Here is an 18,605-nt window from a genome sequence, read left to right as displayed (position 1 = left end):
CATCTATGAGTTGTACATCAAAAAACATCAAAGCTCCCCTGCCTTCACTCTTCTTCTCCCTTCCCACCTAATCTTCTCTCAAATCCCATGCTCCTGAAGGAGGGGGAAAAGCCAATATCGAGAGAAAGTCATGACAAGTTCGTGTAATTGTGATCATAATTAAATGCATGGCGGTTAATATAAAAGCTGCTAACTCCCTAGCATTTGCACTCCAGGGCGTGCAAATCAGAACCCGGCACAGAAAGGACACATTTAGACACATTTAGATGGCTGCTGCGAGATCACACAAAGAGGCTGTTTGTAACGAATTAATTTTTCTCCCCCCTCACTTAGATTTTAATTATGATTTGGCACTTCAAAAAATACTGCACCACATATCTAGGTGTCTTCTTTCAAGCCTCTCAAAATAGTCAGTGGTCAATAGAAGGAAAGGTCGAGCTGATAACTAGCTCTGCATAAAGTAACCTATGTGAGCACGTCTCACACACAGCACCAAGAAACCGTGTTACATTTGAAGCACGACTTGCTTCTAACAATGTAACTCCATTCATGTAATATCAAGGTCATTATTGCCTTTTGCAGCGAATATATACATCATTAAACTCCTGCTGCTAATTGGCTCAGAAAAGCTTTAAGCTATGGTAAATGTCTATTTCAAGCTGCATTATACAACCCATTGTGTTTCATATTATAGCTCTTGAATTAAGACCTCGAGAATATGTTCTTAAAACTCAATAATGAGGTCACAAATCTCCTTGATGCTACATCCAGAATTAGAGGAATCAGTCTTCAGGCTTAGAAATCGTTCTGTGTGATCCAAACTGTTACATTTGAGATTTGTGACCACCTTAAAATGATTCACAAGCCATTTCCGAATTATTATCTTACCGGCCTTCTCCTCTGCAGCATGACAGATTGCAGCCCAGAGGAACACATTGGGCAGCTGAGGAGCTGCAGCGCAGACAGGTGATTCCCTTCTAATGGATGTTAATGTGGTGGACACGACGGAGTATATTCCCAGTGGTGTACACTTACAGTTAATTGATAATTGAGGTCTATGAAAAGATGCACATTAAATCATGGCCAATGAGCCTGCCTATAAGGTTGCAGCAATTTAAAGAACAACTCTCGAGAGTCTCTTAAGGTTTCCTCACAACTGTAATGCACTCTGAATGAATAATTAAGGTGGAAATATGCTCAACTCATATTACCTTACTTAAGACATTATTATTTCAAACATGTAGCATATGCATGATGTTGAAATGCATAAACACTTTCACCTACGCCAACTCCAGGTTGCTTTCTTGATAACTCCTCATGTTACTGTTTGATCTGAGCTTTCTAATGAGCCCATGTGTCTCGATATAAATCTGTGATTCGCTTGAGTCGAACGTGTTGTCATATTTTACCATTAATAATCCTCAACAGGTTGCACATGAAGCATATATATGTTTTTCCTGCCAACTAATTCCATACCATAGATATGTGTCCATTAGCAGAGGCAGTGCATGAAAGCTTTTGAATACACCACATGCATTTTATATTTACAGATGCAAACGCTAATTTAAAACATGTACTAATGATATTTATAGCGATTTCTCTTCAAAATGAATCTGTATGATCGTGCAAATGTATTGTATGTACACACATTCTCAGAAATCATACGTTTAATATAACAAATATACATTTAAATTGTATACATCTAAATATAATGATTCAATAATACATTTGGTGCAATAAGTTGTTTTCCACTGCTGTATGACATAAAGCTTAGAATCATTCATTTAACCACATACATGTAAATATAAAACCTCATGATGAAAAGTGTATCATAATGTGTATTGCTTTTCATTTTACTATTATTATTTTCTGTCATCCTTATTATTGTTATGTGAATTGCTTTTTTGTCATTATGTGCTATGGACAAAACTGAAAAGAAAGGAACAGAGTCATCCTCACATGTAATATATTAGTGGAATAAAGCGGAGTAACTCTGGTGCATATTATTATATACTATTTACTAAAAGCAACAGACCTGGTGAATGTGTGGCCGGGGGACTTTTTCAAACCAGGAGGACATTTGTTCTTTGTTATAACATTTTGTTAAGTCAGCCTCTGTACGATGAAAGAAAACACCAAATAAATGCTGGTAATCATCTTGTCACAGGAATCAATAAAAATAAAAATCATGATGGTACTTTTACAGAAGAGACAGACAAGTGTTTTCTTTTCACCTGTTGAGCTTCAATACGTTTCTATGTGTCCCTACCCGGCCAGGTGGCATGGTTCCATAAAGGAGGATCCTTACAGCTGAAATGGGATAGACGCGACTGTACAAACAGATCAGACAGGTTTAGCCATCTTGTTGTCAGCCAATTAATGGCTCATTACCTGTTTAGCCGGAGCTCTGCCACCTCAGGTTACAAGGCCTCCAAACCTGCACTTCACCCGTTGGCTCTAAATCAGATTCACCTAATTGGCATGGATCAGATGTTTATGTTTGCTTTTAAGTAAGAAGGATAGGGTTACATGGGCAGTGAAATGGATGCTATTGACAACTGGCGAAGAACAAACACTGATCGTCTTTCAGCTTTTGAGGGTTTTGTTGTTTTTAAAGTCCGTTATCATTTATACGTTATCAGATCATGTCTAGAGACACAATATAGTGAGTGCATGAGACTGTGATCATAACAATGTGTTTATTAAAGATGCAGAATCTGTGTTGCTTTTTTTTACTGCACATAAGTAATGCACACAGCCTTACTTGTATGAGTTTAGTTGCTCAGTATTATTTAAATGTGCAGGTTACTATATTCTGTTTTTTTCAAGGACAACTGGGACTATTTTTCTCTGTGATCAGTCAGTTATTGAATCTCTCTGCTCACTTAAAATGTGTGTTCTCCTTACCAAACACAGTCCCATTAATAGTGGATGAGTAAAAAAGCAAAGTGCAAAACAGCAGCAAACCACCAAACAGCCATGCGTACATTTATTTAATATTCTCTGTGCTTTCAGCCCAAACAGCTCGGCCTGTGCACTGTCTAGTCAAATCAGCCAAGATGTATCTGCCTCTTTAAGAAAAACACATCACTGAGCACTGTATGGTTGTACTCTGTTTGTACACAAAGGGAGAGTTTTATTTAAACATCTTCAAGGTATTATATCTTTATTTTTGACTGTATGATGATAATACAGCGTACAACTGTGCTCAAAGAAATAAGAAAGCACAGTCTTTTGATGCTGGTTTGCACAAAGCTAACTTTGTGTTTGTTCTAATGTGTTTTCTACTTCATGAAAATATTCCCATGAGAACTTACAGTAGGCCCGAAATGAAACTGTGTGGACGTGAACTGCACTAACTCAGAGCTAATCAATGTGTTAGTGTTTAAGTGTAAGATAGGGAATGGCTTTGTCCAGAGGCCTTTCACATGGTAAGTGAGGCTAATCTCTTAGTATTACTACGGCCAAACCAACCATTTCTAATGGCAAACAGTGGGCTTTTGAAAAGCATTGAAAGCTGGGTGGTGTGATAGACTTGGGGGAAATTTCCTGGCAAGTGCTGAAATTCAGCTGCTCTTTTATTCACACACAAATGTCTTTATCTTTTTCCATCAAAAGTACACATTCCCCCTACCTCTCACACATACTCAGCACGGGACCAGGTGGTGTGGTTAGTGCCAGATCTTGCTCTCTGCTCTCCTGAGTGCAATTGGTAACCTGAGCTGCCTGTTTGAATAACTTAGTTACCCCAAAAGCGTCCTCGCTGCAGAGAAATCATGGACCAGTGCCCAAAACACACTCTGTGTAAGCTCCTGATAGTTGACGACTGCGTGATAAATATTGAAATTCAGCTTTCAAAGTCACTTTGACTGTCTCGACATTACTTATCATAACAAAAGAGTAAGAATTAAAAAAGTTGGCTGCAGAGCCTTACAGGCGCGGCTTGTTTCCAAAATCTGTCATCCAAGTGTCACTCAGTGTAAGTTGAGTCGGTGTGAATGTGTCAGCTGATGGGACGCGACAGCCAGGCCCGGGGCCTCCTCATTTAATTAGGAGCCCGCCTTGTTTTGGGGAACTCACAACCAAATCTGTCTGCCATCATATCCCAGGGCATTTTCTATTTTAAACACCATCCACTGTAAATGTATCTTGGATGTTTTTCTGCTCTAAATGTAACCTGCATGCATCCTTTAATCTGCACCACCACACTTGTCTCGCTCAGGACTTTACTTGCTAATAACATCACAGAGTTGTCCTGCAAATAATTGTTTCTATCCTCTCTCTCCCCCCCCCCCCCCCCCCCCCCCATACGCCACTCTCAATACTTTGCCTTGCTGTTGTCCATTTCTTACTTGACCTTGTTTTTTAAACAAACGTTCACTCTGAAAGGCTTTAATTCTATTGTGATGATGATGATGACAGGTAATATACTGCTGTTTTGAACACTTTAATGATTAAACAAGTTAAAGGATTGGTAATGGGCTTTAACTTTGTGTCTGGTTCTGTTTTTTTGACTTTTGAAATTGGCCCCAAGCTAGAGTTGAGTGGTAACTCTATACTGTATTTGAAAGAGAACTCACTGTACTTTTATCGCACAGCGTTAGACATTATGATGACAGACATTTGTGTTAAGTGAAATGATCACTTCAGGGATTGTTTTCACAGTGAATGTGAGACTCCGATAAGGTCTTTTCAATAGTGTCATGTGATCTGTGTCAAAAAGTGGCACTAAGAAAAACACATTTTTGTATACATTATAACAAATATATTTCCTTTTTATTTGTAGTATTACTCTAACTTTTTAAGTCTTGTTAAACTTAGATATATCAAAGATAATTGTAGTATCAGTGCAATATGCACAGTCAAAGGACAACAAGTGCTTATTTTTTTAACAAAACACTGTAAATCATAGCAATACATGAAACCATGACATACATATAAAGTCAATTAATAATTAAACACAACACATTATAATATTCATTAATAAGTAAAATAAAGGTTATATGGTATGGTGTTAAATTAATGTCTCTGTGTGTCTGATACAAACAGGGAGATCAAAATGCCATTTCTCACTTTCCCCAAGAATATGAATATATATACTGTACTGTATAGCAAAAACATTAAGAGACCACTTCAAATGTGTCTTAAATCTCAGTCTCTACATGTATGGCAGTCATTCCATTCCAGTGTCTGTTGGATTCCAACACAGATAAATGTTGTCAGTATTTATAGAATAAAATAAAAAAAATGTCATCTTAGTCAAACATCTGATTTTAGTCATCTGAAAACCCACTTAAATATATGTATATAAACATAGATGTAGCTTTATCAAGATGACATTTCCCTTATACGACGTGACAAAATGGCAAAAATACGGTCATGCACGTTCCTCGTCATAGCAGGACTCGGCCCCGGGCGCCCTCTATGGGCTCGGCACGGTACCGCAGCCTCCCTCCCTCCCTCCTCCTCTCGCAGCCGGAGTGCATTCCTCTCCTGTGCTCTCCATTCACACGCAGGGAGCCGCCGGAGAGAGAGCACCTCCGACACCAGAGAGGAATGTCCCCAAGTTTTGGAATTTAAAACCATGGCGAGGATATCTAACCTTCGGATCACTTGAACCTGTAAGTACCGTGAAAACTCCGGTGCACGTCTTATATTCTAGTGTGGAAAGAGCAGGATTTGCTGGAGCCGGTGGAAATATTTAGGTTACATGTTTTTTTCTCTCGCCACATTGCTCCGTGCGGTGAGTTTGTCGTTGTTTCCCCCACTTCTCCCTACGCTTCTCCCTTCACGGAGTCTGGTTTCTCCACGAGTTTGAGGAGCTGAAGGCTCGTACCAAACCTAGGCGTGAAAAAACACATGATATGTATTTTCAGAGTATCTGTAATAAGCAGTTAGTTAGGTGTGTGTGTTGGTGTGTGGAGACTCGTGTTTGTTTTAGCAGTGTGCTGTATGTGTGCCCCGGTGTGACCACCATTCGGATTTATCCACACCAAACTGTTAAACTGCGGATATATTTGGGAGCCGAACGAGGTTTAAGCTTTCTAACTTTATTAATTTGTTCTTTATTTTTTGAATTATCTTGTCCTAAGCATCTGGCGCTTGAAACTAAGGAAATGTTTGTGTTTTTTTGCGCGTAACCTCGCGTTTGGTGCAGTGTGAGGTGAGTTTCTGGCTCCTTGGAGTGCGTTGGCTGCAGTAAAAACAGACTTTTCTGCTATGGAAAAGCTTCGTCCTGCAGTAATATGTGGACTCTCGTAATAAAAGAAACCTCCGGGACGAGTGTTTGTTGACACGGAGTAGCTAGCGGGCTTTTCTGGCTGAGGGTGCGTATGGCTGTTGCATAGCCTCAGAGGAGGAATGCCTCCACCACCATACATAATTACAGGTATTCACACAGCTGACACTTTACTGTAGCCTGGATAAATAGTCCGGGGAGACTACAAGAGGCTGTGAGATTAAACATTTGCTTTCATGCTTGTTTACTGATTTTTCTCCACATTTTTATGTTTCCTGCCCTAGCTTTTCCTAAATAGACCTAAGGGAGGAGTTGTGTTGGATTTCTCCAGGGGGACGTGGTGCTTGGTTTAGAGAAGAAAAAAAAAAATCGATTCACCTATTAGCTTTGAAATAATTAGAAATGGTGTTGGTGTTGTGTGAAAAGAGCGTCAATCTGCTAACGAAATGAGAGGCAATTTGTAAGCTTTGTTATACGACAGCAATTGAATAACCCCTTTGAGCAGGGATGGAGTGGTGAGGCTGGCTGTGGGTGTGTGGAGTGCGCATTGGTTGTCAGCTATTGAAAATGCTCTCATTGCTCTCTATCGGATTCTCCTCACTTCTATTTTTTAATCAAATCCTGGTTAACCAAATTAGACTACCCACCCCGACCCCGCGCGCCACGTGAATTCATTTACAGCCCTTTCTAAACATGTATTCATGAATCATATTAGATGAGCAAGGGCTTAGACATAATTGTAACCTTTTTTATTGGGAGGAAATCGAAGGGAGTGGGGCCAGACTAGAGCCTTTAACACACACAAAACACTGCAATGTTTATTTAATATTAAAGTAAGAGTCCTACTCTGCATTTTAGTAAGACATAATAATAATTAATATCCTAGTGGTACTGGTTGGTTTAGTTATCTCGTGTCACACCACCTAAGACACAGGCGTTTTGTGACTAACATGATAACTCTTTATCATAAGTGACATGACCCAATTTAAGCCACCATGCTCAGTCAAGCAGCAGCTTCTCATTGACAGTTAAATGCAGTGACCAGCATTCACATTTAAATGATGCGAGATTTGAACCGTGTGACATGAGTGTTTGTTTAAGAGGTGGTGCCCAGTCACAGTTTCACATCATTCAACCACGGACAGGCTGACATCTCACCAATCACTCATAGGAGGTGCACCTAACTTCAATACAAGCTTTACTTTTCACCAGTGTGTGACTGACACGAAGGAGTGGTAGCAGTGACCAAACATAGCTATGCCTCTCTTTGTCTAAACACTATGTAATCAGGTTTTATTTAGCTTACATACGTGTAAAATGACAAAGTACTCTTGTTTGCTCGTTCAAAAAGAAACAACTTCACGTGATTAATCAGTAGTGAACTCTATCATTAGGATATTTGTACATGTTGAGACATGTCCAAACAACCATTGTAATGGACTTAAATAGGAAAATAGTTGGAAGTCTGTGAGATATCCCTTTATGGCTTTTCAAAAGCTCCCACCTTAAACAATTTATTTTTGGCAAAACTCTGACCTTGCATGGTATTTCACATGAAAGCTGGCAACCCATCCAGAAAATTACAAGCAATTTGCCTCAATCTTCCCTAATTATGATACAGATCTGCCCCTACAATAGAGTAGCAGTGTCATGCATTTTGAAAGTCTGCCCTGTCCGCTCTGGCTGCTGCTGTGAAGGGTAAATCTGCGATGTCCAAACTTTGGAATTTGAGCTGACATGTGCACTTTGCACCCCACCGGTCCGGCCTTTGTGTGGCTCGCCCCCCGTCGCATTCCTCCGGTCTTTTCAGCAAGTGGCATATTCCAGCTCTAATTAGATTGTAGATGGATGACAAAACAGAAGAGCTGTGAGCTCAAGTGAGAACTGAATCTCGACTTGGCCCCTACAAGTTTTGTCCAATAAGGGATTTCAGAAAAAAGGGAACTAAATGAGGACATTTCAATTAAATTCCAACACGCTCACATGGGACCTCCTCAGATAGAGTGAAAAACGACTTCACTGGGTCATTGAAATTGTTTATATATCTGAACAGACTTTTAAGTGTATAACTGTATTCTTCAGGGTATGCCGTACGGTGATGCATTGCTTTCATGCCCGAGTCGATATATGGACTGTGTTCACGCATGCTGTGTCTTTGTGTGTGTGTGTGTGTGTGTGTGTGTGTGTGTGTGTGTGTGTGTGTGTGTGTGTTGCTACAGTGCAAAATCCAGCTCCTTTTCCAGCTTCCCTGACTGCTCGACATTTCAAACCAGTGTGACAACCTTATGTTTAGGCATTTCCTCTTCTCGCCATCTCTCTCTGCCGCTTTCCTGCCTCCGGACTTATGCTGCCACTCAGGCTTTCTTTCCTCTCTCCCCCTCTACCTCCAGCCTCCCTCACACCTCTCGCTCCGCCTTTTTCTTACTTTCATTTCTCCGACCTGTCTCAACACTCTCCCTTCCTCTCCCCATACACTTTTTTTTGTATGCTTGTTCTCGCCTCCCTGAGACCATCCACATGTAAGACTCTTCCATTATCATCATCCTCTCCCTCTGTCCAGCATCCCCAGCCGTCTTAAAGTCCCATTTTCTGTTTCTTTAAGTTCTAAAGTAAATCTCTGTGGGAGTGTCGCCTTGTCTCAGTGCATGAAGAAGCATAATGCAACGGAAAAAGGATCTCTTTTCAAACGGATACAGGGGTTATTTCGGAGGTGTTGGGTATGCCATGGTCTAAAGTTCTCTCCCCATGTGTGATCGAGGGCTTCCTTGGCAAAGCAGCGCTGTAATGCAATATCTGCTTTCATATCATAGCCGGTGGAGATGGCGTGTTTTTATTACATAAGTTTTCATTTGTGTCACTCCTGCTAAAGAGGTTAGCCGCGTTGCTGGCACTCTGCTCAGACTGAGCGTGTATTATTCCGTCCGTGTTCCTCTGCCTTTTGCTCAACTCAGTCTGTTTTGACTTCCTTCCTCTTTTTCTTTATTCGCATCCTCCGTGTTGTGCCCTCTCCCTCCCTCTCGGAGACTTGTCCTGTCCTCCCTCTCTCTCTCTCTCTGAGTGTTTTTACTGGGTCTTTCTGGGGTTTGTTTGGCGCCCTGAGGCTAGGAGCCACACAGCAGCAGCAATATTAAAACGCACTAAAGAGGGACCAACAGGGCAGGGCACTACCCGAAGGCCCTGTCGTACACACACACACCCACGCACGCACGCACACCCCCCTCATAGTGCTAACACCTCTCTAGCCGACAAGCCTTAATATGTAATAAACTCTCTCGCCAATACCTGGCGGGCCCGTCTTGACTGACTGCTCAAATAGGAATGACCTCCATTTGGCCCGAATAAGACGCTGGGATTGAGAGTCGGTGGGCGGTGTTGAACTGCAAAGTGCTGGTGCATTGCGAATCATATCGAGGTGAGCTTGCAGGTGAGCCAGCAGCATAAACCCTCATCAGTGCCAATCAGACGGGAATTTAAAGGCGGACTGGGCTATCTGCGAGCTTCATCACAGTTTTTAAGAATGTGCTCAGGGTTGGCAGTTTTCTTTTTGGTGTACTCAGAAAACTGCCTGAATTAGAGCGGAGGCATGAAATGAGCACTAGTGTGGAGAATTTGAAATGAAAGCCATGTCCTAATTGTTTGATGCCTTGACCTTCTTTCAACGACTTCTTGTTGCATCCCTCCCTTCACGATGTAGCCAAATAAGTATGACCACATTGGTGGCAGAGCAGAAAATGGCTTTCTTTTCTTTAAAGGAAGCAGCCTCAGTTTCTCTGTCTCCGCCGTGCTCATCCGAGTGAACTGTCTGTTATGTATAATTAATTTTCTCCTCTCTCCCAGTTTATTTTTATCGCCCACTTTTAACCATTCCTTCAAAGGACCCCTCCCCCGCTTCCATCCTCCACAGTGCCTGCTGAAAGTGACAGCTGCTCGGGTACGGAGGGATGCTTTTTGAAGCAGGCACTAAAAAGGCCACTCACTCAAGACGACTTGGAATAGAAAAAAAAATCTCTGACAGTATCAAAAACATGCCTGCTAATCTGGCTGCAAATTGAAAATAAACTCCACTGTAGTCTGTGCCGCCTGTAGGGGAACCAAATTAACATGTTCTCCTTCTTGTTCAAAGAGTTGTTGATTAGTTCGGTTGACATGTAAAACCGTGATTGACTTAAGTAGGGCACTTCGTTTTATTGACAGGAACAGGGCATTTCATTTATTGTCTTGTAAAATCATTTGACAATCTCATAATTTGTGGAATGGGCTCTCATCCAAGCCAAAGAAACATCGTCATTGGTTTATGTTTGACCCTCAGTCCTCTGGCACGTCACCGCTGAGATTGAGTTACAGTCGTCCTGATGGTTCTGCCTGAAGGTCCACGATGCAGTGTCTTCTCTTGTTGCATTTCCTCCTGTGAAGAAAAGCTGAGGCCTGCAATTGATCAGGAAGTCACAGTTCCTTCCTGTAACACAAGACAACAACTATACTTGTCATCGGTAGTGTTCTTTAATATTAAGTCTAAAGGTAGGGACACACCAAGCTGACACCAAAGAACTCACACAGATGGACCCGACTGTTGTGTCGCCTCACGTCTCCTGCGTCTTGGCCAACAGTCGCACTGGAACACACCGTAAAGACTTCAGCCGACGGCCAAAGCACGTACGAACTGCGCATGCATGAGTAGCAATAACTCTCCCTACTAGCAGGCGGCGGTAGTGTGTATTTGTCATTCAAAAGAGGCAACAACCGGAAGGCAGACTGCGTGATACACCGAGAGAAGAAGAACAGACTGCGTGATATAAACAAACAACAAATAGCGCGTGCAAGGTGCGTTCCATTTTCACTCTACAGCGAGAAGCTCATGGGGCTTTCCCGAACCTGTGTCGAGAGCTGGAGTTAAATGAAATCTCAGATTTGCCTTCTTAATAGTTTGTTTGGGTCCCTCACTTCGGTTTCACTTCTCATGCACTGATTCGCTAGCTGAACAGCCAATCAGAGGGATTTATTTGATCGACAGCCTTTGGCCGATTGCCCGGACAAAAAGGTGTCGGCACGGCCGAAAAGACACAACGGTGCGGGACACACCAATCTGAGTAGGGCGACAGGACGCTCATCGTCGGCCTGACATCCACCGACGGACAAAATCGGCTCGGTGTGTCCGGGGCTTAAGGGGCACAGCTGGCAGGGTGGGTGGCATGGTGTAGGCTACTTTATGTTTATCTGGTCATTCCTGTGTAATTTGTGTTCTTTTAACCAGCTGCTTGTTTTCACTTTGTGTGTGGCCAAATGCAGACACTTACTGTAGCAGAAACGACCACAGAAGAGGTTTGGAATATTTTGCCATGTGATTTATATTCCTTTCTTTAAAATATTTGTCTTGGGCCACAGTCTAAGCAAATGAATGGAAAACACTGAGATGTGTTGGTGGAGTGTACAGATGGGTGTGGTTCCAGGGTGCTGGAAGTAGTGAGGTAGGAACTTTATGACCCTGGAACAATATTGCATCATATTGGATGTGATCTCATTGCAAGGTCTCTAGTTCTTAATTATTTTCTGTAGAGTTAGTCTTCCAATATTGTTGTATTGTATTATTGTTATTGCATGTGTATCTCAGGTCAGTCTTTAAACATCCCTGTTAACTAATAAGTAAGAACTGTGTGCTGGGGAAGCAGATTCACAGATTGCTTACATATTTAATTTACCTTGAAGCCATGGGCAGCTGTTTAATGGTGTGCTGTAGACAGGACTCATTATTTTCGTTAAAGAAATATCTGGGTATCTCTCAGGATCTATTGGGCACATCTTCAGCAATCTTCATACAAATCTAAAAGTAATGTGCAATATATGAGCATACAGTAGGTCTATAGTGTTTGCATTGATTGAAGTGTGGGTGTACATGATATGTGACCTGCTCTATCGAAAGTCGCATTGACCCGAAGACACATTTTGAGTTGTATACACTGCTGGAAAGAGGAGATTCCTAGCTTTCTAATGATATCACGATTGTTTTTGTACTCCAAATATTACGCTGTCACCGAGTCATAATTTTGAGAAAAAGGCCTTCAAAGTTTTCTCTTCTCTGGAATCCATCGATCTGATTGATTATTTAGCGGAGCAAATTATCAAAATACTACAGAGGGAAGATATTTTTGTTTGGATTACTGGTCTGGAGGAAGCGCGCGAGTGTGTGTATACGCGTGTGTTTGTGTAATTTTGCGTTTGTGTGTATTGTGTTTGTTTCCCGGGGAAAACCCTCACGAGAAACACCGGCTGTTGTTGTGCCCGCTGTGACGTTAAGTTACTCCGTTCTCCGCTTGTAATTATGCCGTTACAAGCTTCAAAGTTGTATTGATCATCTGAATTTGCCGAAACAAGTTTAATATTCTGAAAGCCAAGACTTTGTTTAATTGAAATCAGATGAAAACAAACTGTAACGGACCCTGCCGTGTTATTTATGATTACTATACGCGTACATTCATAATGTCAGCCGGAGGGAGGGTGGGCGGCGCTGTGGAAGAGCAGATTGCGAATGAGATGCCTGTCATCTTCCCTTCACAAGCTTCAAACATGTATTTATCGTGTGATTTTGGAAATAAAAGTTTCATATTCTGAAAGCCAAGACTTTGTTTATTTAAAATCAAACAAAACACCCGAACCCCGAAAAAATAGTTTTTTACGCAAATCCGCGTTTATTATGAAATGAGCCGTTGCGACTTCCGACTGATTTCGATAGAGCGGGTCACATATGGTGTCAGTCCAGTATTGCTTTTCTGCTGTGTCAGAATAAGGCAGCGCCTAAAAATATTTGGATGTTGTCAGTGCCATCACTCATACCCAATGTTTGTTCCCCCTGAGCAAAGAACGGAAGAAAAGCAGATCTTTGAGTATATTGCATCCGGCCCAGCCTGTCGGTATCATCGGCAGAAAGTGTGTTGCTGATGCTGAGATAGTCTCAGTTTAGATGGGGGTGCCTACTGGTTGTTTACTGTGCTCACTAGAGTCTGTCTGCCTCTTCAGGCATGTTTGGCTTGTTAATGAGAACCACTGTGTGAGAGAGGGAGACAGCGCTGTGTGTGTGTGTGTGTGTGTGTGTGTGTGTGTGTGTGTGTGTGTGTGTGTGTGTGTGTGTGTGTGTGTGTGTGTGTGTGTGTGTGTGTGTGTGTGTGTGTGTGTGTGTGTGTGTGTGTGTGTGTGTGTGTGTGTGTGTGTGTGTGTGTGTGTGTGTGTGTGTGTGTGTGTGTGTGTGTGTGTGTGTGTGTGTGTGTGTGTGTGTGTGTGTGTGTGTGTGTGTGTGTGTGTGTGTGTGTGTGTGTGTGTGTGTGTGTGTGTGTGTGTGTGTGTGTGTGTGTGTGTGTGTGTGTGTGTTGCGATAAGCAGTATCGGTGTGCACATATGCAGGACGATGGTTTACTGGATGCTTTGTGAATGTGTTTGCGAGCAGGGGGACTCCTTGTGCTCAATGTAAGGCAACACTATCCACTGAGAAGGAGATGAAACGGGGAAGAGTTTACACAGGCACATAGCCATTTATTGTCGTGATTAATGTTAATGGTGCAGCAACTCATAATTGCTTGCTTCTTTTTATTTTGTCCTCCTTGTGTCTGTAGTTCCCACTTCTTCATTCCTGTCTTCCACCCTTTTCCCCCTTTCTCACGCACACACACCCTCCTGGTTTCTGGTTTATTTACCAAGGGGAATCCTAAATAATTTACGGGGTCTATTCTTCCCTGCCCTGTAAATAAGACTAATAGAAGGCGGGTCTTTGAAGAGAGCCACTTGCCCAGGGAAAGCATGGCCTGTGGGCTAGCTGCCTGTCTGGCCCCTTTTTTACCATGGCTGTGTGGTGAAGTAGCCAACAACAACCCCCATGTTGGCGGAAGGAAGGGTGACTTATTCCAGAGAGGTCAGCAGTATGGTGTTGTCGCCCCCGAGGCGGTGGTGGACCTTAGGAAAGTGTGTGCATGTTGGACACCACATGCAAGGTTCACTCTCTCTATGCTCCCTCAGTCACACTCTAGCTTGTGTGTGTGCACACGCTCCATCATGGCTTATAAACCACACACTCTGATGTCAGCACCTGTATGTGTTTTTACCAGATGGAGATATTTTGTTTATCACCAATCTTTTTTCCATGAGTGCCTGTTGAGATGTGGGTTGCTGTTTCTGGCTAGTTTGTTGTGTGTGTTTGGTGAGGTCTTCGTAGGCAGACACTTCACATTAGAGATGTCCCAATCCGATCACGTGATCGGGGATCGGAGCCGATCACGTGATCGGGGATCGGAGCCGACAAATTGGGTTATATTAACAAATAACTATAAAACAACAATACGTGTAGAATAACAAAAATAAGTGGTTTGCTGCTGATTACTATTGAATTGTGTTACTCCAGTAAGATGGAAATATAATACTTTGTTTATTCATGTTATGTTAAGCTGCTGTTGTTCATTGCATTATTACTAGACTAGTTAGTCTTAAGGCTAGAATTCTGCACTAAGCCACATTTTTTATTTTATTTTATTATTTGTGACTGAATGTGAACTTGTGAAGCTAGTCAAGCTTTCCAGTAGAGTTATTTTTGTTTTGTTACTGCACTATCTGCACTCAATTTGTTTACATGGTTATTTTGTGGTGGACCACTGATAAGCTTTATTTTGTTTTGATCCAATGCTGCACAACTGAACTGATCCAATGCTGCTGTGAAAAAAAGAAGCTATATCCATGTTGGATAGAATGGATAGTTGGGTACTGTCATTTAAATAAAAGAATAACCTTAAGGGACAACTTGAATGCTTTTTTCCTTTTTTTTTTCTTAATGCATTGCATAAAGATCGGATCGGGAAAAATCGGTATCGGCAGATTGTCAAAATCAAATGATCGGAATCGGATCGGGAGCAAAAAAAGGTGATCGGGACATCTCTACTTCACATAAAAACACATTTTGGTTTTTCAGCACACATAATGGGCAGTTAGCCATCTTAAATCCAGTATGCGATCCCACTTCAGCTGCAAGAAGAAGGGTAGATTTTGAGTAGCATTAGCCCTAAATCACTTTGGAGCACTTCCCAGTCTCTCACCTCCCCACATTAAAACTCTCAGCAGCCACTTTTTCACAGCAGGGCCAAGTTGGACATGTCAGGTTTTGAGGCCAACTCAAAACTTTTCTAAGCTCTGAGTAAAAGAAGTATTACTTTGTTTGAAACTGTATCCCTGATCAACTGATTGGTGTGAACAAAAATAACAGCCAACAAGTTATAACTGGAACAGAAATAACAAACCCTTAATCTCAGTGTTATGTTCTTCCCTGAAAAATTGTTAGGACTTTTGGTATCCAAAATCCCACGCTTATTGTGGAGCAAAATTAAAGTTTGAAGTCTGAAACTCCCCCTAAAACAGTGCTGAAGCAGTAAAGAATACCTTCCGTTACTACCTCCCCTTTCTTTCCATTGTCTCTTTGTCAGCTCCCTCTTTTGTGCTCTTCTCAAAGGGTTAAGAGGGAGAAGTGATGAGTAGCCCGCCGAGCCTGGCCTCCTTTGTGTGTTGGCATTGTGCCACTGCAGAGCATGTCGACCATACACACATGTACTGTCTTTTCTATACTGACAGGTGCAACAGTTTCCCAGTTATACTACCCCAAACTCATGCAAAGCAATGCACAAACGTTGCAAAGGTTAGTAGCATTAGAAGGCTCATGATAACATTTCAATGCAAAATGGCCTGAAATCATGTTTAAAAGCTTTACCTTCAAGGCATTGCTAAACATCCAACAAGATTAGACAAATGTTTCGGGATGCTCCTGAAAGACCGGTTGTTTTCCCTCTATACTCCCTCAGTGGAAACATGTGCTCGAGGACCATAAAACCTGTTTCCCTCCCTTTCCTCCCTTACTTGGCTTGTTAAGGAGAAAACCACTCGACGGCATGTTGTGTATAACACTGGTGGCTACTCAGCCTAATTCTTCTAGCAGACCTGGGTTACCTCCGTACTCCAACGACATCCCGGGGGTGCTTTTAAGTCGTCTCTCCCTCCTGATCCCCCTGCAGAGTAAAGGCAAGCAGAGCTGGGGCACTCTGGGAATAAGTCCTCCTGGCTAGACAATGGAGGATCGGCCAAAGGGGGGTGGGGGTGTCAATTGTAACCAGAAATAGAAGAAGAGCAGGAGGAGGAGGCCTCAAAACTGAAAGGAGGGTAGCATTATGGGGAGGTCAAAGGTTACACTGATCCCTGCTTTATAGTTGGAAGGAGGCCTTAGAACTTTTATTGCCAGGGCCCTCGTGTTGCTTTTCGCCCAGCTTTGGGTGAACCATTGATGGGGGAGGGGCATTTAGGTGAGTGTGAGCTACACATTGCTGTCTCATGGTGGCTCTAGTTGTGCCTGGTGACCTTTGACCCTGACCTATTCTCCCTCTACCAGAGCTGTCAAATAGTGAAATACGCTCCATAGAAGAGAGGTAGCGAAGAGCGTCCTAAGTGTTGCTCATTGGTCGTTTCCTGACAGGTTTTTTAGTTTCCCCCAGCGAGTCTGTTCTCTCAGCTGTTAGACTTTTCTGGTGTGTCTAAGGCAGCCGAGCATGTGACGAAGCAGCCAATATCGAAGGAATGCGATGCCATTCAGCTCTTGTCGGGCCACCGCATTCCAAATGAAATGAGGTGTGTAACTTGTGACTGGTCTGATGTGCTGATGAATGGCAGCTGGGAGGAGCTGCTTCCTTTCTTTCCCTCGGAGCGTCCTCCCACCCCTGTCTCACCAAGATCCATGATTCCCTTGATTCCCATTGCATGTTCAGGAATGCGACTGTTCTGGTGGAGGGGCTTGGCTCTCTGATGTTCGTAAGTGTGAGCTAATTTGGTTCTTGAGATCAGCGTGACATGGCCCCTGGTGAAGCAGCCACCTCTCTCTCTCCCTGCCTCCTCTGACACATGACAGATAGTATTTGTCCAACCGGCACTTGAGGCAACAAGGAATGTAGCTTTAGAACAATGGCATACAACCAGTGATTAATTTTAGATCAGGACAAGAAAGGTTACATCTATCTGAAACATACACACCTCATCCTGCCCTCGGCAATCACTGCTGCAGTCAAAGTTGGCCACAGCACAGACGCATTTTCAAAAGTAGCCCGTCTTCCAGTCTGCTTGTAGCTGCATCAACATAAAAGCCTAGAGCGTTTTAGATTTGTGAAAGGGCGGGATAGGAGAAATCTGAACAAAATGATGCCAGAGCCTGCACCTCGGCCAGAAAAAAGGCTGGGGGAAAAGAAGGAAGACAACAGAGGAGTGAAGGGAGGGAACTTGGCAGCACTAGCTAAGTCAGAACAGCAACAAGGCAGCTCGCACCAAAGAATAATAAATAATGTTTCAGAGAGACGCTCTAGTCTGTAAGGCAGGGCGGAGAAAATTAGCATGCATGGGGAAAGAAGGATGACAAAAATGCAAGAGAAACTGAGTCAAACTTTAATTAAGGAGTGAACGCAGCATTGGAACAGCTGCTGTTGCTTGTGCCACCCCAACCACACCAGCTTTACAGCTTTTATTATTTAGAAGCCCAACAGATGCGGCGATTTTATCGGACGAAAAGTTCGGTTTCTCGGAAGAGGAGGAAATTAAACTACCTTACTCTTTAGTCTCTTGATTTCAAGGAATTCGTGTTATGGTCTTGTTGGTCTCTGCAATTATGAATTTGACCTGGTGATATCTTGTTGGCTTACGTAGATGCATCACAATCTCTGAAGTGCTTGGAACAAAAAACTGACCCCATGCTAAAATGAAATAAAACAGAAAACAGCTAGTTTCATATATTTTACCTTATGCTTCCTGCTAACTCACTGCAACTGCTCTGGGTAACTGCTTTAAACCATATTTATCGAATTACCACCATTTTGATGGCTATTCACAAATTATTTATAATATTTTTTAATCTAATAAAACTGAGAATATCAATGACAACAAGACACCTTACAAAAATGTGACCAACAAATAAGCCTGCAGCGTAGTGCAGAGGTAAATAGAGTCAAACTCTAATCCAACCACCATTACAACTAGTGGTGCACGATAATTATCGGCCCGATAATTATATATTAGGAATTATGACGTCATCCCGATAAACCCGATAACAGTATTAATAGCCCCGATAATATACAATATATTTTTTGGGTAAAAAAAAAGAAAAAAAGACCCATAAAGTGTGGGTGGATTGGGATGAGGGGCGCTTGTTTTTCACTCGGCTCCTCCCGTTTTGCCAGTAGTGTGGTATTAGTGGTTTAGGAAGAGGGGAGTTTTTCACAAATCCAGCGCTCCCTTCTCATGCCTGGCTGTGACGTAAATGGCGTGCGGCTGTGAAGCCAGGACAGTAAACAAACATGTCGTCAGTAGTATG

The 18,605-nt window shown here is 42.5% G+C and overlaps 1 protein-coding gene across 2 annotated transcripts in view; it reads left to right on the top strand.

The window, feature by feature from the left end:
- Positions 1 to 5,517: 5,517 nt before the first annotated feature.
- LOC117446307 (plexin-A1-like) overlaps positions 5,518 to 18,605 on the top strand; it is a 190,996-nt gene continuing 177,908 nt past the window's right edge. For both annotated transcript variants that reach the window (XM_034082457.1, XM_034082456.1), the window contains exon 1: positions 5,518 to 5,621. The gene's annotated coding sequence lies outside the window, so the exon portion shown is untranslated. The remainder of the gene's footprint in view (positions 5,622 to 18,605) is intronic.

This window comes from Pseudochaenichthys georgianus, chromosome 5 (genome assembly GCF_902827115.2).
Source record: "Pseudochaenichthys georgianus chromosome 5, fPseGeo1.2, whole genome shotgun sequence".
NCBI classification, from domain to species: domain Eukaryota; kingdom Metazoa; phylum Chordata; class Actinopteri; order Perciformes; family Channichthyidae; genus Pseudochaenichthys; species Pseudochaenichthys georgianus.
The sequence above is the reverse complement of the archived record's forward strand: the minus strand, read 5'-3'. Positions and strand labels throughout refer to the sequence as shown.